Raw genomic sequence first — 23,795 nt, 5'->3', positions numbered from 1 at the left:
TATGTTTGTGTAGAATATTTTACAAATAATCTGAAGAAAGTACAATAAAAATTTTAACATTTTGGTCTTTGGTCCATTTCTATACAAAACTTATATTTTTGCTTTTTTGTGTTAAGTTAATAATATTGGCGTAATTTTCTGGTCTGCCATTCCCATCACTGGGAAGACAGATTTCTTAGAAGTTGTGTCCAGCAATAGCTAGCCTTTAAAGAAACTATTTAAAGCGTGGAGAGATGGCTCAGTGATTAACGGCATTTGCACCTCTCCTGCGGGGCTTTCTTTGGAATCCAGCATGTGTATTGGGTGGCTTTCAGCTAATTTTAACTTTAATTCCAGAGTTTTCAAACACCTTCTGGTCCTCTCCAGGTACCTGTACAATTATGTACATACACAAATAAAAAATATGAAAAGAAAAAGAGAAGAAATTGGTGCCTCAGAGAGATGGCTCTGTAGCTAAGAGCACTGACTTCTCTTTCAGGTTTTCCTGTGTCTAGTAGAAGCAGAAATTTTTTTGCTTCCTATTTTAATATTTTCTGTGTCCCTTACATAGCAAATTATTTTTCAACATACCTATTAGCTCATTGGTAATTATGTTTATGTAAAAAAAATTCTAAATGACTTTTTCTTTTGGTCTTTCAAGAGAGAGTTTTTCTTTGTAGAACCTGGAACTCTCTCTGTAGACCAGGTTGAATTCACAGAGAACCACATGACTCTGCTTCCCATGTGCTGGGATTAAAGGTGTGTGCCATCACTGCCCAGCCCTGAGTGACATTTTTATAGATTATTATTTTTTAATTTATTATATTATTTGTGTGTGTGTGTGTGTGTGTGTGTGTGTGTGTGTGTGTATGTACATGCATTTGAGTGGGGTCTGAAGAGGGCGTAGGACTCCTGGAACTTGACTCAGCTTCAGTTTTAGCACCAGAAAGTGCTAGGAACCAAACTCTAGTCCCCCTTAAATACAGCAAGTGCCCTTAATCTTTGTGCTCTCTCTCCGGCCTCTAGAGTAACATAGATTCTATGTGTTTTATTAATGTTTCTCTGTACTTGAATGATTATATTTTTAAAAGCAGTTTTAATTGATCATCTTACTTTTTTTGATGGTTTCATGTATTTCTATAATAAATATTTGTATTTTATCTTCTCAGTTCCCTTCTTCTTTCATCTTCACTCTGTTACTTCAGTACTTTTCAGTAGATATACTCCTTAATTTATGAGTATGAACATGAGAATTTTCAAGGTATTTTAACATGACCATTTATCAGGACAATAGTATGTAACTGCTTAGCACTGGTGACCTGCCCAACCACAGGCTCTTAACGAGGTTTCAAGAAACCAGACTGGAGAAATAACTAAGAGTATTTAATTTTCCAAAGGCTTCTAATTCACTCAGTACCCATATTTGGTGACTTACAATGACTTGTATCTTCCAGGAAATGAAGACTCTCTCTGGACTCTGAAGATAACTACAAACACATAGTGTACACTCAAACACAAAATATGATTTATTTCTGCATGTGTAGCTGATCAAAAGGCCAAGAAACAAAGGGTGGGTCATCCTCATAACTTTCATGTTTGTTTCTGCTGTTCTCTACAGACATATAATGCAAATGGTCTTTTTGTAGTCCCACTACAATTAAAGATTAAAGCTGACTTTGGAGTCGGGGTGTTGCTCTCTCCTCTAAACCCAAGCATGCTTATTAAAGCTAAATTCAGAATCTCTATCTCATGTCAAAAGAGACAAGATAGGGGACAGAAGAAAAAAATTTAAGGATTATTTTTGTTACTAATCTCATAATCTTTTGGTGTTTTTTTTTAATCTTTCGGTTTTATATTGACCCTTTGGCAGCTTTTCATATATATATATATATATATATATATATATATATATATATATATATATATATATATATAATCACTTTTGTCATGGTCATATAGACTACTAATTCTAGAAAAAGGTTTCATCTAAGTTTGAGCATCATTTTTCTGCACTGATGAGCATGTCTAACAGTGACCTTTGAACTCTCCATAAGGAGGACGGCGCCTCATAACTGTGACACCTCCAGGACTGTAACACCACTAAGCTGAAAAATGCCACCTGAGGATCAGCTTTGGACTACAAAAATAATTTCCAGATGGCTAGCTGAGATGATCCAGACTGACAGACTTGCGACAAGCCCTGCACTTTTCCATTATGCATAGACTGAACAAAAAAATGATAGAGCTACCTCTCCTAGGACTTGACAGTTAACTGAAATTTTTCTTTTCAGGATTCCCTAAAGATGCCATCTCCCCAAGACAGCAGGAAGTAAATTTATGAATATGATTCCCACATTCTTAAGAGGTTTGGGTGGGTGTTTTTGTTGTTCAGTTGATTATGGATATTTGTCATTGTTTAGGGAGGCTATTTAACATTCCTTGTAAGAGATCTTCTACTGATGATTTTTAGCAGGCTGAAAATTTTAAGTAGGCATTGTGAAAGTAAATTTCTCTCTGTCTTTTTCTTCTAAAAGTATAGCGAAGAGACAGTCTTTTAAATCAATAAATAAAAGAGGCCATCCTTGTGGCAATAGAGACAGCAAAAGAATGCCAGACTGTAGAGAGCCCATTGACTGAATCACTGTTTTAACAGCTCTTAAATCTCTTCCACTCTCCATTTTCCAGATTTCTTTTTAAATACAAAAAATACAGAGGCTGGTTGTTTCTTCAATATGCTGAGTATCTGGTTGTTCCTGTGTTAGCTGTTCTAAAGCCTGAAGTTTCTCTATTGTTAAAGGCCATTGCTTAATCCATACAGGTTTGTCTGTCAACCATTTTAAAGGTAGGGCTGTTGGTGCCTTTGAAAGATCAGCAGCTGTTGCACCTTGTTCTTGTGGACCTTGGATGGTCAGGGACTGTTCTTTATAAAACCTTCTAATATTCTTCCCAGAAACATATGGATTGTTTCTAAGGCTTAGGGAATATTGCACTCGATATGCCATTGCTGTAACAAATCATATCCCCACAAATTCATTCCTATGTTAGCCTCATATGGCTTTAATGTTCTTCTCTGTCCTTCCAGCCCTATACATTTGACCCATCTTGCATTCTGTTTTATTTAAGATAAAGTTCCAATCCCTAAAAGCTGAATATGTACATTCTGAAGAGGCCAATTTAGATGCCAAGATTCTGATGAAATTATTGTCACAACTGCATCTGTGTACCAGACCTTCAATGATAATATCATTTACTCATAAATTTAATTTTGATCTTTGTTTGTTTATAGAAGTTTTGCAGGATACCTTTGTTTGTTTATAGAAGTTTTCCAGGATACTTGCTCTATTGTTTCTCCTGAATTTTTTTGTTCTTTCTTCTACAGCTATATGGTTTCTTACAATAGGTATTAGGTTCTTTAATTGCTCTGGGAAGGAATTTCTTCTACAATGGCATGAAAGGACTGAACCATATAGACAGGGACCATTCATTCATTCCTGACCACCCAGACCCAACTTAATAACAGAGAAACTATATTAATTTGCAACACTGATTTGCCTATTAGCTTAGGATTCTTATTGACAAACATATCTTAAATTAACCCATTCTTATTTTATATTTTACCATGAGGTTTGTTTTACTGTGAAGGTTTCCAGGTGTTTGTCTCCTTCAGTAGCTACATGGTATCTCTTTGACTCTGCCTTCTTTCTCCCAGCATTCAGTTTAGTTTTTCCTACCTAGCTCTATTCTTCCCTGCCACAGGCCCAAAATAGTTTAATTAATAACCAATGGTTTTAAAACATATTCATAGCATACAGAGGGCAATTTTATTTTACCTCCCCTTTTCTGTCTAAATAAAAAGAAAAATTTTAACTTCAACATAGTAAAATCACATATAGCAAAACAAGTATTAAATAATAATTACAGTTAAAATATTTATATTTACTTTATCTTACAACAACTAAGGAAAACTATACTTATAACTATCTATTCTTCAACTCCATCAAAGACCCTAGAAGGATATATTACCTAACTCAACAGGAAGTGCATTGTAAGCAGCTTTCAAAACAGTCCAGGCAAGAACCATTTCTTATCCAAAAAGCTAACCAATTTTATAAGGAGCTTTTTTGATGCCCATCTTCCTCTTGAAGTAGCTTGGTGCTGCCAGGAGCAGACGTGTCTCACTGTCCTGAAAAGTTCAAAGTTCTTTAACATTTTAAATGCCATATTCTGTTAGTCGTTGAAAGGTTTGTGTTAGGAATTTTCCTAATGCCAGCTCTCTGCTGACACAAAAATCCCAATCAAGCCAAATCACAACAAGCCATATTAAAAATATCCAGGTTTAATGATCCTGTGCTCTTAGGTGGCCTCGAGGGGTGCTGGGAAGCTGCAAATGCGACCACTGTGGGGAGATGAAAGAGACCACAAGGGAACTTTCTGGGGAAGCAGTTTAAATAGACTGGGGGAGTGTTCAGTATTTTGGCAGACTGTCTTGACCCTCCTTCGGGGAAGGGTCAAAGGCTTGGTGGGCACAGGAATGGGCCTCCAAAGATGAAGGCCAGAGACCAGGACTTGGGACTTACAGTTTGAAGAATAACTATTTATCTGAAATATATCTCCGTACATCTACAAAACCTAACTAACATGACTACAAGCTTGACTATTATGGATGACTATCTATTACCTGTATTTTTAATTATACATTACATTTTTAAATGAGCTGCACAAACACAATACCTTAAACAAAAGCAGAAATACATATAACAAAATTGACCTTAATTTTGTATCAACAGACCAAGATCCATACCAATTCAAAGTTTTGATCTCTATTTATATCCCCCTTTAAATGTATACAAACATTTATAAAAAATATTTGGGAATTTGGATGTAGTTCTCTCTAAACTGCTTCCTGCTTTTTGTTGGGCAAAGTATTTTTGGGTGTTCACAGAGACCTTTCAGGTGGTCTTTGTCTATCAAGCCACATTAGCCTGGAATTATTCCACAGGTTCTCATCCTCTCTAGAAACAAAAGCACAACCTCTTTTCCAAAGAACATATTCTTAGACCCAAATTTTGAAGTCAAGATACCTTTAAAATATATATGTTGCTTTAGCTTAGCAGCCCCCAGAATCAAATATCTCTCTATAGTCAAAAATTCAGAGAAAACACAATAATATACATAATCCAGACTCTGTGTATATTCCATCTTTATGTGACTGATTTTCTTTACTCCTTTAATATCTAACTGCCTGTACTCTGTCTCTTTAAAGACTGTGCTTTATATTTTTTAACAATTCACTTATTTTTATAGCTCTCTATATTCTTTTTCTTCTTTTTGCCAAGCCTACATACAGTTTTTAAACATACTGTGTCTCATTTACAGGTCTTTTATGTCTGAATCTATCCTATTATGTATCTGAAATCCTTTTCTGACAAAACATTTTAAAATGGTATGCATTGTGGTCACTGAGGCCTCCCTTGTCCTTTTAACATGGTAGAGGTAAATTACCACCAGCTCTAGGATTGCTAGGAGAGAGCCTTGCTCACCACCTCAAATCTGGTAAGCAGTTGGCCCATGCTGCTACCAAGTAACTTGCAGTGTGCTGCCCACAAACCCCATTCAGATGCTCAGCCTCCTTAAAGAGCCAGAGTTCATGTTGCAAACATGAAGCAGGAAACCACCGTTTCTTTGCTGAGTCAGTAAATCTCTTCTTAAAGGAGCGGCAGCACTCCTGTTTGCTCCCAGCAAACAGAGCCCATTGGTACCAAGAAGCTACACTAAGCTCTCTCTCTCTCTCTCTCTCTCTCTCTCTCTCTCTCTCTCTCTCTCTCTCTCTCTGTGTGTGTGTGTGTGTGTGTCTAGAATTACTTTTCAAGCTCTCTCAGGTTTTATGTGGATATAGTCAGCCCCTGTTGGCATGCTAATTTGTAGGCATATACCATACATTCTCAAGTGCCCAGACCTGAAATAATAACACATAAACTATATTAATTGTAACACTACTTGGCCTATGAGCTTAGCCTTCTTATTGACTAACTCTTGCATCTTAAATTGACCCATTCCTATTTTATATTTTACCATGAGACTCATGGTTTACCAGTAAGGTTCCTAGGTGTCTGTCTCCTTCAGTGGCTACATGGCATCTCTTTGACTCTGCCTTCTTTCTCCCAGCATTCAAGGTCATTTCTCCCCTTCTTCTGCATAGCTCTATTTTGCCCTGCAACTTTATTTTGCCCAAAGAAGCTTCTTTATAAATCAGTGGTAATAAAAAAAATATTCACAGCATACAGAGGGGAGTCCCACATCAGAACCAGATTTGGCATAGGGGCTGAATTTGGCATAGGGGCCTGAAAGACGCCCATTATAGAGTTTCCCAACAGCAAAGAATTCCCATGACTATTCTTCGTTGACCTATATTAGTTCAATAACTGCCTTTGCCACACCTTCCACATAATCAAGGTGGAAGGGTCATTCTGAATGATTATTCTTAGAAAAAACATTGTTTCTAATAATGCCCTGTCTACAATACCTTTTAAAAGTAACCTTGATTTCCACAATTATAACATTTGGCATTTTGAATTTTCTTCAAACATCTGGAAATCACTTCTCCTATCCATGTATCATCATGTTTATGAGATTCTATATTAATTATATCTCAGATCCATTCCTCCAGAGGTGCTGACCTTGCCTTTAATGGCTTAATTATCCTTTTTCATAGAGAATTAGAAATCTCAAAAGCTAGAGATTCAATTATTATTTGTCTAGCTTGTGAACTTGGTAGTATTCTATTTACTGCCGAAATTAATCTTTGTAAGAAATCTATAATGGCTTCCTTTGGCTCCTGCATAGCTGCAGTAATCAATTTTCTTTTCTATTTTTTCAATTCTGTTCCAAGAATTTAAAAGTGCTGCATGGCATAAATCCAGGGTATGGTCATTATATACAGCCTACTTTCCATAGTATCATAGCCTTTTCTAAGAATTTGATCTTAGGAAATTTCCCTCTCTCTAGCTTTAGTTTGTTGTTCAATAATATTAGCCTTTTCTTTTAACCAGGTACTCCATTGTAATTGTGTACTAATCTCTAAAAGTCTATTAACCAAATCTCTCCAGTTATTAGGGATAATTCTATTACAAACTGACCATAGATTTAACATTTGCTTCACAAAAGGTGAATGTATGTCATATGAGACTATTGCTTTCTTGAAACTTTAAATCTAACAATGTCACAGGAGTCCAGTTAACTGTAACAGAATCTCTGCCACTTGGAAATCCCTGTAAGGTTACAGGATATATTAAGGTTGGATAGCTGAAAACCTTAGACTATTCCTCTTTATTCTTATAATGTAATGCTGAAACTGGCCCCACATTAAATTCTATCTGGGTTTGAATATCTATGTGATCTGTTTTATTATATTTTTCCAAGGTTTGTATCTTAGCACTCAGAATATTGAATGCACAGCTAGTTCTTTCCCAGCAACCTGCACAGCAAGTTCTCATAATTTGAAAGCCATCTGGAGAAAGACAGCTTCCAGGTCATCTCTAGCTTGATTTCTTCATGTCCTCTGACCAATATGGTTACTGTTTTCAGGTACAGGATTTTACCATAAAGTTCTGTTTGACAGTCTTGAGCAATGACAATAGCATTTTAAGAGAGCCCCCGGGTTCTCCTTGAGCAACAAGTGCTCAGAAAGTATCCTAAACTTAGCACTGGGTTCTCATGTTCCGTGACTTTGCAAAGACACATTTTCCATCAATGGAGAATGTGTCCATTCAAGCTTTTTTTGGTTTAGGTTATATTTTTTGCTAACATTATAAAATATCTTTCTATACGTTCCCCCTGAATATCCTGTCTTATTTACCCCAGTTCTTTCTCTTCTGTATGCCTTCTTTTCCCCAATCTGCTTACATCTTTTCTACTCTTTAGTATTACCTCATCCCTATATTTATGTGTGAGGTGTTGTTCTCTCCACTTTCCTCTAATGATCCATTTCTACCTTTCTGTTCTTCATGAGCACTTGTTTTTATGTATGATACACTTAAACGTTTTATCCAGACACTGCAATAAGGGAGATTAAGATGGTGTATTGCTGTGTCTGTTTTCTCAATTGGTATGTTTTCCAAATGCATCACATTGCCTACATATTTTACAATTTCATTTCTCCCTGCCATGAAAGAAAATTACATTATGTAAATGCCACATTTTCAATATTTATTCCCTTGTTGGTGGGTATCTTAGGTAGTTCCATTTTGCTTTTGAGAATACAACCACAATGAACTTGGAAGTACGGTTTAATCTATTGTTTGGTATAGAGTCCTTTTGCTATATTGATTGGTATTGTTAGATCATATGGCAGTTCTATTATTTTAATGTTATCAAAGATTTATTAGATTAACATTATTTGGCAGGAAAGCTGAAACAGATGACCAAGTCCTATAGGGCATTATCATGCAACCCCAGGTTCTCATAATTAATCCCACAAGCAGAGGCACTGAAAAGTTATCAATGTTAAATTGTATTCTGCATATCCCATTTAATAAAGGAAAGCTCATTTTACATTTCATAAAATCTTCATTATTCTCTTGTCATGTTTAAGATGCCATAGCAAAGGACAAGACTTTATCCAGACTTCCTGTGATACTTTCACTTATGTCTGTTGTGATAATGGATAGACGCTGGAAATGCCATGCTAAAATCTGCATAAAAGAACACAAGTTCTATTTTTAATATTTTGATGAACTTTCTCATATAGTGCATGTTCCAGCCTACCCTACCACCAATATAAATGGAAGTGTAACATGTAGGAATTTTCGTTTTTACACATCAATGTCATCATTTCTATCCAAAAAATGTCCACGTGAATAGAGTAAGATGAAATCACATAGAATATCTAATTTGCATTTCCCTGTTGGGTAAATTTTTTGAACAAGTTCTGAGTACTTTATTAGCCATTTATCTTTTTATTTCTAAACACTCTGTTCAGTTCCATGGAACTGGAATCCCCTTCAGAAATGCCTTATCTATGCTTATATCATTAAATACCTTCCCTATTATCGTCTAGTAGTTGCAGAATTTTGAGTATAACATATAGAGTTGATTCTGTTGGAACTTACATTTTCCCAGTGTAGGAGATAAATGTCTTGTTCCTTCTACTAAAAGATAGCCACTTCTCTAACATGTTGAAGAGGATATCTTTTCTCCAATGTTTACATTTGGCTTTTTTTTAAAAAAAAATCTAATTGGTGTAGTTTGGTAGATTTAAAATTTGATTCTCTATATTTTTAGGAAACCTTTTAGTGTTATTAGTCTTCTACATCACCCAGACCGCAGAATCTTTACTCCTTTTGCTATAATCCAATATCTAGTTCACCTTTGTTAGCACCAATTTTAGTCTTTGTGTAGCCTGTAACCATTGTTCTGTTCTTGTGTTCCGTTCCTTTTGTTGTGTTTCAACATTGAGAAGCCAATTAACATGGTGACTCATTTATAATCCCAGTATATAGGAAGTTGAAGCAAGATGACTACCTCAACTTTGAGTCTATTCACCAGGCGTCGGTGGCACATACCTTTAATCCCAGCACTTGGGAGGCAGAGGCAGGTGGATCTCTATGAGTTTGAGACCAGCCTAGTCTACAAGAGCTAGTTCCAAGACAGGCTCCAAAGCTACAGAGAAACCCTGTTACGAAAAAAAGAGTTTGAATCTATTCATGGAAAGAGTGAGACATATCATTCAAAAAGAAGCAAGCCAAGAGTGGTGGCTTACTGCTGAAGCTAAGACATTATGTACTATTTTTAAATTGTACCGAGAATACAATTTAAAAATTCCTGACCTTAATTGGAATGCTTTGAGTTTTTTCTCTTACTAAGAATCAGCCACAATTTTTCATATAGCCTTTATCAAATTTTCTATCCTTTGTCTTTCCAAACATTTGGTCATGAAAGGAAATTGAAATTTTTACAAGTTTTTTTTTGTGTGTGTATGCAGTTATTGTTATGATTATGTAGTCTCTGTCCCTGATACAGTTTGCAGAATTTCTTTTATTCATCAATGTATATAGCACCATCTTTACATGCCTGGAATGAAACCAGCTTAAACAAGGTGGAAGGATTGTTATGATTTGTTTATGAATTCTCTTTAGAAGTAGGAGTTTTGTTTTGTTTTTGCTTTTGTTGTTTTTTGCTTTGTTTTGGTTTAAGAACTTTGGCATGTATGTTTAACAAGGAGATTAGATTATACTTTGATTTTCTTTTTTACAATGTCTTTGCTAGGTTTTAGAATCAGGACAATACTGGCTTTCTGGAGGAAAATATGTTTGGAACCCTTCCTTTTATATTTTCCATTCTTTCTAGAATAATTTAAGAAGTATTGTTATTAGTTTTTATTTGTATATGTACTAGATTCCTGAAGTTATTTTACTTTTTATTGATTTAACTCTTGTAGGTCCTATATGCCAACACATTTGTCTATTTCCTGTCATTTTTCCTGTTTAGTACAATATGAACTTTTGATATCTATTGTCCTGATTCTCAGAATTTCCTGCTGTTTATTGCAATGTCTTCATTTCCTTTAACTTTATTTACTTATGTCTGCTTTTTTCACTAATTTAGCTAATGGTTTGTTCAACTTGTTTATCTTTTAAACAACCAACTCTGTTTCCCCGATTCATTTTTTTCATTTCTTGTTTGGTTTCGTTCTGCCTTGTTTTCATAATTTCTTTCCATTTAGAGATTGGCAGTTTGAGATCTTCTTTTTCTATACCTCAAAGTGTACTGTTACATTGTTTGTCCTTGTATATGTATGTTTGTTTTGTGAACTTAGGTGCATATGTGTGAGTGGCTAAGGAGGCAAGAAGTAGCATTGGAACCATTTGATCTGGAGTTACATGGGTGCTGGGAATTAAACTCAGATTCCCTCAGTTCTTAACCACTAAGCCCTCTCCTGCCAATGTTTGGATGTTTAATGTTGTCTCTTAGGGCTATAAATTTTTCTGTTAGGTATGCCGTCATTGAAATTTATAGATTTTCATATGTTGAATGCTAATTTTATTTCAGTTGAATAATTTATTTATATCTTCAGTAAATTTACTCATCAAACAATAGTTTGTTATTTCATTGTAATTGAGTCCTGGCTGCAACTACAGTCTGTACAAAACAGTAATTTCACTGTGAAAATGAAGTGTCAGATGGCCACAAAATAGTCATTACTTAAGTACCAGTTTTTGAGGATAGTAAAGAGCCACCCAGTAGTGTTTGTATATTAGTGATTTAGTTATTGTGGAGAAAACAAAAAGAATAAAGAAACTTCAGTATGAGTAGTGGTCAATATTAGTTGCTATATACAAAATAAAAGAGAAGAATACAAGGAGGAATTGTAAGAGTGAAGAAAATAGGTTAAGGAAAGATGTGGGAACTTAGGTTAGAGTGAAAAGAATTGCATAAGGAGCCACTCAATGAAACAGAACAGTGTCATCTCTCACAAGATTTTAAACAAATCAAGATAACGGGACATGGATAAAAAGAAAATGTATGGGCAAAGTGAAGTACCAGTGTGGCCTGCTACATTGACCATAAAAATAAGAAGTTTCCATGGAAAGGTAAAATTGCCTAGACTAGCTCTGAGTGGAATATTCAGCTGAATCCTTTAACTACTTGGTCAACTTCAAGTGAGGGCTGAAGTCTGTTTGTTCTTTCTAAGCTCAGCTTGGTCATTGGGTTTGGCTGTAGATGCCTTTAACTGATGAACCATTTTTCCAGCCTGAACTTCTCTAACATTTTAAATTTCTCCTATTACACATTTACTTATTTAGATTTTATTTATTTATTCCCCTTTATTGAAATTGATTCTTTTCTCATAAATATATCCTCATTAGAGTCTCCTTTTCTTCTATTCCTCCCAGTTTCTCCTCACTTCAACTCCCTTCCAGAACCACTCCCTTTCTGTCTCTCATTAGACAAAAAAAGACTTCTAAGATACAACAAATAAACATAACAGTATAAAATATAAAATAGAAAACAAAAGCTATCACATTGAAGTTGATCAAGAAAAATTAACACAAGGAAAAGGGCCTCAAGAGAAGACACAAGAATCAGAGACCGAATTGTTCACATACTCAGGACTCCCATAAAACAAAGTTTTCCCCCATTTTGTAAGTTGCCTCATCACTCTACTACTAGCTTCCTTTGCAGAACAAAACTTTCACTTTATTTGTTTATTTATTTGTTTGTTTATTTTATTTTTTTAGTTGTTGCAAAAAAATTCCCATTTCCCTCCCCCTCCTCGCACACATCGCCTCCCCTCCACTCTCCTCTCCCTCTCCTCCTCCCCCCCACTCCATTCTCCCTCCCTCTCGAGAATGAAGAGAAGTCCAAGGTCCTCCCACTTCTATCCAGGACCAGGAAGGTGAGCATCCAAACAGGCTAGGCTCCCAAAAGGCCAGTTCATGTATTAGGATCGAAACCTAGTGCCATTGTCCTTGGCTTCTCATCAGCCTTCATTGTCCGCCACGTTCAGAAAATCCGGTTTCATCCCATGCTTATTCAGTCCCAGTCCCGCTGGCTTTGGTGAGCTCCCAATAGATCAGTTCCACTGTCACAGTGGGTGGGTGCACCCCTCGTGGTCCTGACTTCCTTGCTCATGTTTTCCCTCCTTCTGCTCCTCATTTGGATCTTAAGAGCTCAGTCCGGTGCTCCAATTTGGGTCTCTGTCTCTATCTTGATCCATCGCCAGATGAAGGTTCCGTCCAGATGGAGCTCCTCAGCCAAAACTTTCACTTTTTTTTATCAGATGTGGCTTATAAATTATTGATCTTATTTCCTGAATAACTAATCCTATTTAGAAAATAGATGTTAGATTGGTAGGTGGATAGATAGATTGATAGATAAGCTAGATAAACATTAGATAATAGATACATAATAGATACATAGAAATTATATAAATGTAGATGAAAATGTATTCCCCACTTTATCATTTAGAAGTTTTGAAATTTAATGTTTAATATTGCACAAACCCCTGCCCCACTGGATGCTGTCCCAAAAAGACCCACTCCACTGCCCATACACCTAAACATCATCCCTATGGTCAGCCTGTCCCGGCAAATGCATCAGACTGTATATGAACAGGTGTAAAACCACACCATTTGGAAAAGTAGCAGCATACATAGACACAGGTGCAAACCAAAACAGTTGGAAAAAGAGGCCCCAGGCACAAGCCACTCTGGTTGGAAAAAAGATGAGAAAACTCTGGTATAAGAATGCATTCAACAACTGAAAGAGTAATATGGCACCACCAGAACCCAGTGATCCTACAACAGCAAAACCTGTAGATTACAATGAAGTTGAAACACAAGAAAACAAACTCAATAATTACTCTCTGAAGATAATAAAAGCTCTTACAGAGGCAATGGAAATTCCCTTAAAGAAGTTGAGGAAAAGACAAACAAAAATGGGAAGAAATCAATCAATCACTTATAAAAAGCCAGGTGGTGGTGGCACACTCCTTTTATCCCAACACTCAGGAGGCAGAGGCAGGCAGATTTCTGTGAGTTCAAAACCAGTCTGGTCTACAAGAGCTAGTTCTAGGACAGCTCCAAAGTTACCTGTCTCAAAGGAAAAAAAAAGGAAAGAAAGCAAAGAATACCAACAAAAAAGCAATCAAACAGGTGAAGGAAATGGTTCAAGACTTGAAAATTGAAATAGAAACAATGAAGAAAAATCAAACAGGGATTTCTGAAAATAGAAAAGCTGGGGAAATGAACAAGAACTACAGATGAAAGCATCACCAACAGAATACAAGAGCTAGAGGAGAGAATTTCAGGTGTGTAAGATAGAGGATTCATCAGTCAAAGAAAATGTTAAATTCAATAAATTTTTAACACAAAACATCCAGGAAACCTGGGACACTATGAAAAGAGCAAACCTAAGAATAATAGGGAGATAAGAAGGAGAAGAATGCCAGCTCAAAGGCACAGAAAACATTTTCAACAAAATCATGGAAGAAAATTTCCCAGCATTGTTGTGGGAACTCCTTTAGCCAATAGCCTTTAAGATACCAGCCCACTTGGGCATGGTCTCATATTATAAATGGAGCTGTAAAGCTTGGGAGCTCTCTTGGCTACTGGATTAGTTTCTTGTTCTCCACCCATGCAGAGAAAGAACTGTGATCTGTGATTCTACCTTTATTTTTTTTTTTGTTATAAATGAAACATTCTATTTTTAATCTTAGTACCTTTTCAGGTTTTGGCGAACTCTCCAATATCAAATTCCCTCATGACTCAGACAAAGGAACAAAGGATTGGTGTGATTCTACCTTTAAATGAAGAACTTTTTATTATATTCAATTCTGAGCTAGTGTGGGACTACATTATAGTGTCCATCTTCAAAACATAAAGAAGGACATGCCTATAAAGGTACAAGAAGCTTACAGAACTCCAATAGTCTAGACAAAATAAGAAAAACTCTTGTCTCCACATAATAATCAAAACACTAAACAAACAAAAAAGAAACAAACTTAAGAGCAGTAAAGGAAAAAGGCCAAGTAACATATAAAAACTGACCCATCAAAATTACACCCAACTTCTCAATGGAAATTCTGAGAACCAGAAGGTTCTGGCCAGATATTTTATAGACACTAAGGGATCATGAATGCCAGCCCAGACAACTGCACCAGCAAAACTTTCAATCAACATAGACAGGGAAAACAAGATATTTCATGAAAAAAAAAACCAGGTTTAAACAATGTCTATCCATAAATCTGGCACTACCAAAAGTACTAGAAGGAAAACTTCAACAAAAGGAACTCAGTTACATCCATGAAGACACAGCAATAGATAATCTCACAATAGCAAAACTCAAAGAAGTGACACACACACACACACACACACACACCATTACCATCAAAATCAAAAAAATAACAGAAACTACCAATCAGTGGTCAATAACATCTCTTAGTAACAACAGACTCAATTCATCAATAAAAGGACCCAGGCTAAGAGAACGGATAGAAAAATAGAATCTAACCTTCTGCTGCATGCAAGAAACACATATGAACCTCAAGGACAGACATTATCTCAAAGTAAAGTGTTGGGAAATGGTTTTCCAATCAAATAGACCTAAGAAGCAAGTCAGTGTAGCTATCCTAATATTTAATAAAATAGACTTCAAACTAAAACTAATCAAAAGAGACAGAGAAGGTCATTTCATAGTCATCACAGGAAAAATCCATCATACTGAAATCTCAATTCTGAATATTTATGCCCCAAATACAAGGGTACCCACATTTGTAAAAGAAACATTAATAATGCTTAAATCACACATCAACACCCATACACAAATGGGAGACTGCAACACCTGGCTCTCACCGATGGACAGGTACCCGACTCTCACCGAAGGACAGGTCTGTCAGACAAAAACTTAACAGAGAAACAAGGGACTTAACAGATGTTATGTTTCAAATGGACTTAATAGAAATCTACAGAAGATTTTACCCAGACACAAAAGAATATCCTTTCTTTTCAGCAGCTCATGGAATCTTCTCTAAAGCTGAACATATAAATCACATCTCGACAGATACAAAAAATGGAATAACCCCTTGTGTCTTGTCAGACCACCATGGATTAAAGATAGAGTTTAACAACAACAAAAATATAGAAAGTCTACAAACTAAGGAAAATTGAATGACTCTCAACTGAACCACCACTTGGTAAAGGAAGAAATAAAGAAAGAAATCGAAGACTTCCTAGAATTAAATGAAAATGAATCCACAGCATACTCAAACTTAAGGGACACTATGAAAGCAGTGATAAGAAGAAAGTTCATAGAACTAAGTGCCTACATAAAGAATTTGGAGAAAATTCATACAAAGTACCTAATAGCCCACCTGGAAGCTCTATAACAAAAAGAAGCAAACTTTCACAGGAGAAGTAGATGTCAGGAAGTAATCAATCTTGGGACTGAAATCAGTAAATAGAAACAAAGAGAACAAGACAAAGAATCAGTGAAAAAAAAAGAGTTGGTTCTTTGAGAAAAATCAACAGGATAGGCAAACCCTTATCCCAACTAACCCCAAAGCAGAGAGAGGATATCCAAATTAACAAAATCAGAAAAGAAAAGGGTGTCATAGCAGTAGACACCAGGGAAAAAGACAGAATTGTTGGACCTTACATAAAAATTTCATACTCCACAAAGCAGAAAAATGTAAAAGAAACAGATAGACAATTTTTCTTATTGTTACCACATACTAAGATTAAATCAAGATCAGGTAAACAACTTAAACACCTAAGGAAATAGAAACAGTCATTAAAATCCCCCCAAATAAAAGCCCAGGGTCAGATTTTGTTAGCATAGAATTCTATCAGAATTTCAAAAAAGAGCTAATTCCAATAACTCTCAAATTGTTCCACACAATAGAAATAGAAGCTGTAGTAATATGAGTGGGGCTGCATCCCCAGCACCCCGGTCGCCTGCTCGGCTAGCTTATGCTCTGAAATAACAACACACAAACTGTATTCATTTAATCACTGCTTGGCCCTTTAGCTCTAGCCCTTACTGGCTAATTCTGATATCCCAATCGACCCATCTCTAATAATCTGTGAGCACTGGTCTTACCGGGAAAGATTCAGCATGTCTGACCTGGTGGCTTGCTTCATCGCGTGCATCTGCCTGGGAGCTGGGCATGGCGTCTCTGCTGAGGCGTCTGCTCCTGAGAGGAGAGCTGTCATGTCTGAGCTCACTTCCTCTTCCTCCCGGCTTTCTGTTCTGTTTACTCCACCTACCTATGTCCTAACCAATAAAATGGGCCAAGGCAGTTCCTTTATTAGCCAATGACCTTCCTCCATCAGAAGCAATATTGCCAAATTTGTTTTATGAGGCTAGAGTTAGACTGATACTCAAATCAAAGATGCAACAAAGAAAGAGAATTACAGACCAATGTCTCTCATGAACACTGATGCAAAAATATTAAACAAAACACTGGCAAATAAAATGCAAGAATATATCAAAAAATCATCCACATGATCAAATAGGCTTTATTCCAGAGATACGGGGATGGTTCAACATACAAAAATAGGTAAATAAAATCCACCATAAAAACAAATTGAAAGAAAAAGACAACATGATCATTTCATTAGATGTTGAAAAAGCCTTTGATAAAATTCAGCACTCCTTCATGATAAAGATCTTGGAGAAATTAAAAAAAAACATATCTAAACATAATAAAGGCAGTATGCAGCAAACCAACAGCCAATATCAAATTAAATGCAGACAAAACCAAAGCTACTCCATTAAAATCAGGGGCAAGATAAGGCTGTCCATTTTCTCCATACCTATTCAATATAGTACTTGAGGTTCTAGCTAGAGCAATAAGGCAACAAAAGATCAAGGGGGCATAATTCGGAAGGGAAGAAGTAAAACTTTTACTATTTGCAGATGATATATTATATATAAGTGACCCCAAAAATTCTAACAGAAAACTCCTACGGCTGATAAACACCTTCAGTCACGGGGTAGAATGCAAGATTAACTAAAAAATATCAGTAGCTCTCTTATACACAAACACTAAAGAACTAGAGAAAGAATTCGGAGAAACATCTCCCTTCACAACAGCCACAAATAATATAAGCTATCTTGGGGTAACACTAAACAAAAAAGTGAAAGAATTTTAAGTCTTTGAAGAAGAAACCAGAAAATAGAAAGTTCTCTCATGTTTATTCATTGGTAGGATTAACACAGTAAAAATGGCAATCGTACCAAAAGCAATCTACAGATTCAATGCAATCCCCATCAAAATCCCCAACACAATTCTTCACAGGCCTTGAATGAACGATCCTGAAATTCATATTTTTTAAATATTTATTTATTATGTATACAATGTTCTGTCTGTGTGTATGCCTGCAGACCAGAAGAGGGTGCCAGACCTCACTATAGATGGGTGTGAGCCACCATGTGGTTGCTGGGAATTGAACTCAGGACCTTTGGAAGAGCAAGCAATGCTCTTAACTGCTGAGCCATCTCTCCAGCCCTGAAATTCATATTTTTTTTAAAAAAAAACAAGATAGCTAAAACAATCCTGTATAGTGAAGGAACTTCTGGAGGTATCACCATCGCTGAGTTCAATCTCTATTATAGAATTATAGTAATAAAAACAATTTGGTGTTGGCATAAAAAACAGACACATGGGTCAATGGACTCGCTTTGAAGACCCTGACATAAACTCACACACTTATGACCACCTGATTTATGACAAAGAAGGCAAAACTGTACAATGGAAAAAAGAAAGCATCTTCAACAAACGGTGTTGTCATAAATGGATGGTGACATGTAGAATTGAAATAGACCCATATCTATCACCCTGCAGAAGACTGAAATCCAAGTGGATCAAAGACCTCAACACAAATCCAATTACAGTGAAATTGATAGAAGGAAAAGTGGGAAGTAGCGTGGAATGCATTGGCACAGGAGACCACTTTCTAACTATAACACCAGTAGCAGACACTGAGATCGACAATAAAGGGGACTACCTGAAACAGAACAGGGATGTAAGGCAAAAAATACTCTCATCAAGACAAAAGAGCAGCCTCATGCTTCTGTGGCAAGCTCTTTACCACTGAGCAACCTCACTAGTTCCAATAGCTCAAAAGCAACTGTAACTCCAGCTCCAGGGAATCTGACACCATCATCTAGCCTCCATAATTGCAAAGATTTTGCTTTTGATATTTTCTCTCTGTGTCTTTCTCTCTTTGTGTGTGCATGTGTGTGTGTGTGTGTGTGTGAGAGAGAGAGAGAGAGAGAGAGAGAGACAGAGAGAGACAGAGAGAGACAGAGAGAGAAAGCACATGTGCACACGTGCACGTATGTGTTCCATTCGTCAGTTCATTCTTCTTACCATGTAAATTCCAGTTTGGATGGTTTGATGGCAATTACCTTTAGTGGAAGAAGCATCCTACCCAATCCAAAGCTGTAAAGTTTTAAGATGTTTTTTATTTGCAATTACAATATGAAAACATATCCTGCGCCACTGTAAGGGTTGGAGACTGAGCTAATCTAATCATCAAGAGCCTCTTTAATCATGGGAACACAACAGAAGCATACATGAACATGACTATTGATGGAGTGTAGAAATTAAGTCTTTGAAGAAAGAAATTAAGCGGACACCAGAAAATGGAAGGATCTCCCCTGCTCTTGGATTGGGAGGATCAACATAGTAAAAATGGCAATTCTACCAAAAGCAATCTATAGATTCAATGCAATCCCCATCGAACTCCCATCAAAATTCTTCACAGATCTGGAGAAAACAATAATCAACTTTATATGGAAAAACAAAAAACCCAGGATAGCCAAAACAATCTTATACAATAAAGGATCATCTGGAGGCATTACCATCCCTGACTTCAAACTCTATTACAGAGCTACACTATTGAAAACAGCTTGGTATTGGCATAAAAACAGAGAACTCAACCAATGGAATCAAATAGAAGACCCTGACATTAACCCACAAACATATGAACACCTCATTTTTGATAAAGGAGCTAAAAGTATACAATGGAAAAAAGAGAGCATCTTCAACAAATTGTGCTGGCAAAACTGGATGTCAACCTGTAGAAGAATGAAAATAGATCCAGATCTATCGCCATGCACAAAACTCAAGTCCAAATGGATTAAAGACCTCAATATCAGTCCGAACACACTGAACCTGATAGAAGAGAAAGTGGGAAGTACTCTACAACACGTGGGCACAGGAGACCCCTTCCTACGTATAACCCCAGCAGCACAGACATTAGGGAAACATTGAATAAATGGGACCTACTAAAACTGAGAAGCTTCTGTAAAGCAAAGGACACTGTCACTAAGACAAAAAGGCAACCCACCGACTGGGAGAAGATCTTCACCAACCCCGCAACTGACAAAGGTCTGATCTCCAAAATATATAAAGAACTCAAGAAACTAGACCGTAAAAATCTAATCAACCCAATTATAAAATGGGGCACTGAGCTGAGAACAGAGAATTCTCAACAGAAGAAGTTCAAATGGCCAAAAGACACCTAAGGTCATGCTCAACTTCCTTAGCGATCAGGGAAATGCAAATCAAGACAACTTTAAGATACCATCTTACACCTGTCAGAATGGCTAAAATAAAAAACACCAATGATAGCCTTTGCTGGAGAGGTTGTGGAGAAAAGGGTACACTCATCCATTGCTGGTGGGAATGCAAACTTGTGCAACCACTTTGGAAATCAGTGTTTCGGTTTCTCAGGAAATTCGGGATCAACCTACCCCTGGACCCAGCAATACCACTCTTGGGAATATACCCAAGAGAGGCCTTATCATACAACAAAAGTATATGCTCTACTATGTTCATAGCAGCATTGTTTGTAATAGCCAGAACCTGGAAACAACCTAGATGCCCTTCAATGGAAGAATGGATGAAGAAAGCATGGAATGTATACATATTAGAGTACTACTCAGCAGTACAAAACAAGGAAGGACTTCTTGAATTTTGCATACAAATGGATGGAAATAGAAAACACTATCCTGAGTGAGGTAAGCCAGACCCAAAAAGAGGAACATGGAATGTACTCACTCATATTTGGTTTCTAGCCATAAACAAAGGACATTGAGTCTATAATTAGTGATCCTAGAGAAGCTAAATAAGGAGAACCCAAAGAAAAACATATAGGCATCCTCCTGAATATTAACCTTCAGCAGGCGATGAAAGGAGACAGAGACAGAGACCCACTTTGGAGCACCGGACAGAAATCTCAAGGTCCAAATCAGGAGCAGAAAGAGAGAGAGTACTGAGCATGGAACTCAGGACCGCGAGGGGTGCACCCACACACTGAGACAATGGGGATGTTCTATCAGGAACTCACCAAGGCCAGCTGGCCTGGGTCTGAAAAAATCTGGGATAAAACCTAACTCGCTGAACATAGCGGACAATGAGGACTCCTAAGAACTCAAGAACAATGGCAATGGATTTTTGATCCTACTGCATGTACTGGCTTTGTGGGAGCCTAGGCAGTTTGGATGCTCACCCTACTAGACCTGAATGGAGGTGGGTGGTCCTTGAACTTCCCACAGGGCAGGGAACCCTGATAGCTCTATGGGCTGACAAGGGAGGGGAACTTGACTGGGGAACGGGGAGGGAAATGGGAGGCGGTGGCGGAGAAGAGACAGAAATCTTTAATAAATAAATAAACAAGAAAAAAAATAAAAAAAAGAAAAAAATTTTGGTTTGCTGAATACATACACATGCTAGGAGTTTGTGTGTTCTGGACAGCTCATTGAGAAGCCATGGTTCCCTTTCCTTATACCTAAACCTGTGCCTCTTACATTTTGAATTTTGTTATTTGTACCATTTGTTATAAACTATGATATAAGCAAAGTTTTTTTAAGACCTTTGAGTCATATCTGCTTACGAGCAAACAGGAAATAGAGTGATTAGATGAACTTCGCATTGTTTATGTATCGTATACATCATTTGTTATTATTAGTGAACATTTAAAAATCTATACTTGCAAGAAATATTTACCTAAATACTTTCTTCATTGTTTAATTTTGATATCTTTAATACATATTCCTTTATTTATATTCCCTATGTCTGTGCTTAAAAGTTACATTCATAATTATGCAATTTTTGCAACTAGAACATTCTCTAATCATTTTTAAAATCTCTGTGGGTTGAATAGGGTTACTATCTTTCTTCTTTCTTTCTCTCCTTCCTTCTTTTTTATTTTATTAAACAAAAATTTGGAGTTTACATTCTTTCTTTCCTTTTTGTTAGTTTGGCATCTAAAAATCACCAATTTAGTATCTTTTCAAGCAAAAAGGACTTGATTTTTTGATATTTTCTTCTGATGACACTGTATGTATTTTTGTTGGTATCTTTTATAATTATTATTATTATGACTTAGAATTATCTTGTTCTTGTTTCCTTGCCTTGTGATTTTAAAGCTTAGACTACTGAGATTTTTTTGTTTGGATTTCAGTTCTACTTTAAAACATTTAATAAAATTACCCACACATTGTGGCACGTGCTTATAATTCCAACCCTGAGGGTTTGAAGCAGGAGAATTCTAACAAATTTGAGGTCAGTTTAATCTCCCTAGCAACTTCTAGGCCAGACAGAACAAAAATAAGAAACTAACAAGAAAACATTCAAAATATATTTAGTAAAATTAACAATATTTATTGTACATATTAATGGGTTTCATTATGATATATTGTGCTATCATCATCTACCCTTGCAGCTACTGTTTTTTTCAGTCATCTTTTCTTACTCCACGAGACATCCCATGTTCTCTAACAGTCTCTCTAACAATGTCGTGGAATTTTGTTGTTGTTTTGTTCCTGTATTGTATTTTCCACATATGAATAAAAGAACATGATAGTTGCCTTTGTGTGGATGATTTCACTTAGAGACATCATAGTATCATCTATTTTTAAAAGAATTTGCCATTCTTCTTTGCAAATAATAGTCAGTACAATTGTATTACATATATATAATTGTATGTATGCATGCATGCATACATACATGTCTATATCTCTCTATATACATATAGTATAGTAATGCACCATATTCTCTTTATTTGCTTATATGTTGATGAGATCAAGAATGATTCCTCACCTTAGGTATTTTTGAACAGTGTTACAATAAACACGAATGCATACATTTCTTATGTATGTTTAAATTCTCTCCCTTACATAACAAAGAGGACTATTTCTTGTTACGGGAGGTTCTCCCACTCCTCCAGCCTATCACCGCTGAGATACCAGCCCATTGGGGTGTGGTCTCTCTCCCTTTAAAAAAGCGGCCACTTCCCTCTCCTCTCTCTCTTCACTTCCTGCTCCGCTGGCGACTAGACTTCCTTCCTGGTTGTGCAGAGGGCTGACAGTGATCTGTAAGTTTTTTCCCCTTTAAATAAATACCACCCTATTAATCATAATTCCAAACTGGTGTGACATTGTTTATGACTTACGTCTTCAATTTCTGATTTGAAGGATGGTTTAATTTTGAATATTTTTTTATTGAGCAACTGCCCTACTTTATTTGCAAAATGCCTATATTACTTTACATTTTCACTAACTACATATAATTGCTCTTTTCCCCTATATCTTAGTTAGCATTTCTTATTATTACATTTTAAAATAATAGCCATTGTAACAAGGATAAAATGGTATCTCAATATAGCTTTGGCTTGAATTTCATTTTGGTAAATAATGTTGACTATTTTCCCCAACATATTTCCAACATTAAGTATCTATAATTAAAAAAATTTGTTTATTGAGTGTGTGTGTGTATAAGCATACATTCATGTGCTATAGTACACATATAGATGTTGGAAGACAATTAGAAGTCAGTTCTTTCTTTTCACCACATAAGTATAGGTGATTAGATTCAACCTGTCAGTATTGGTGGCAATTTTACACATTGAGCCATGCAACTAACACTCCTTTCATACATAAATAATTTTGTTATATTGGTTTTAAGAAGTAAACTGGACAGGCAGTAGTCCACAATTATTATAAGTGAAGGCATTAGTTATAAAAGGACATATAGAAATTTATCAAATGTACTTTCTGTTATTTTATTGAGACATAGTTTCAACATGTTGTTCAGGTTGGTTTCAAACTTGGGGTCCACTCAGTCTCCCTGACTCAGTTTCTTAAGCCGTTAAGTGCAGGTGCATGTAACCATACTGGCTTCAAATGTACTTAGATTATTTTGTTATATGTGTGTGAACATTTTCCCCACATGTATATATGTGTGAGTATCTGGTGCCCATGATATTAAGGTGATGGAAATCCTGGCTAAAATGGTTGTGAACCATCAT

At 36.3% G+C, this 23,795-nt stretch overlaps 1 protein-coding gene across 1 annotated transcript in view; it reads left to right on the top strand.

Annotated features, from left to right (window-relative positions):
• The window catches only part of LOC142855380 (uncharacterized), a 53,206-nt gene that overhangs the window by 12,262 nt on the left and 17,149 nt on the right, over positions 1-23,795 (top strand). The window lies entirely within an intron of this gene.

This window comes from Microtus pennsylvanicus, chromosome 8 (genome assembly GCF_037038515.1).
Source record: "Microtus pennsylvanicus isolate mMicPen1 chromosome 8, mMicPen1.hap1, whole genome shotgun sequence".
NCBI classification, from domain to species: Eukaryota; Metazoa; Chordata; class Mammalia; order Rodentia; family Cricetidae; genus Microtus; species Microtus pennsylvanicus.
The sequence above is the reverse complement of the archived record's forward strand: the minus strand, read 5'-3'. Positions and strand labels throughout refer to the sequence as shown.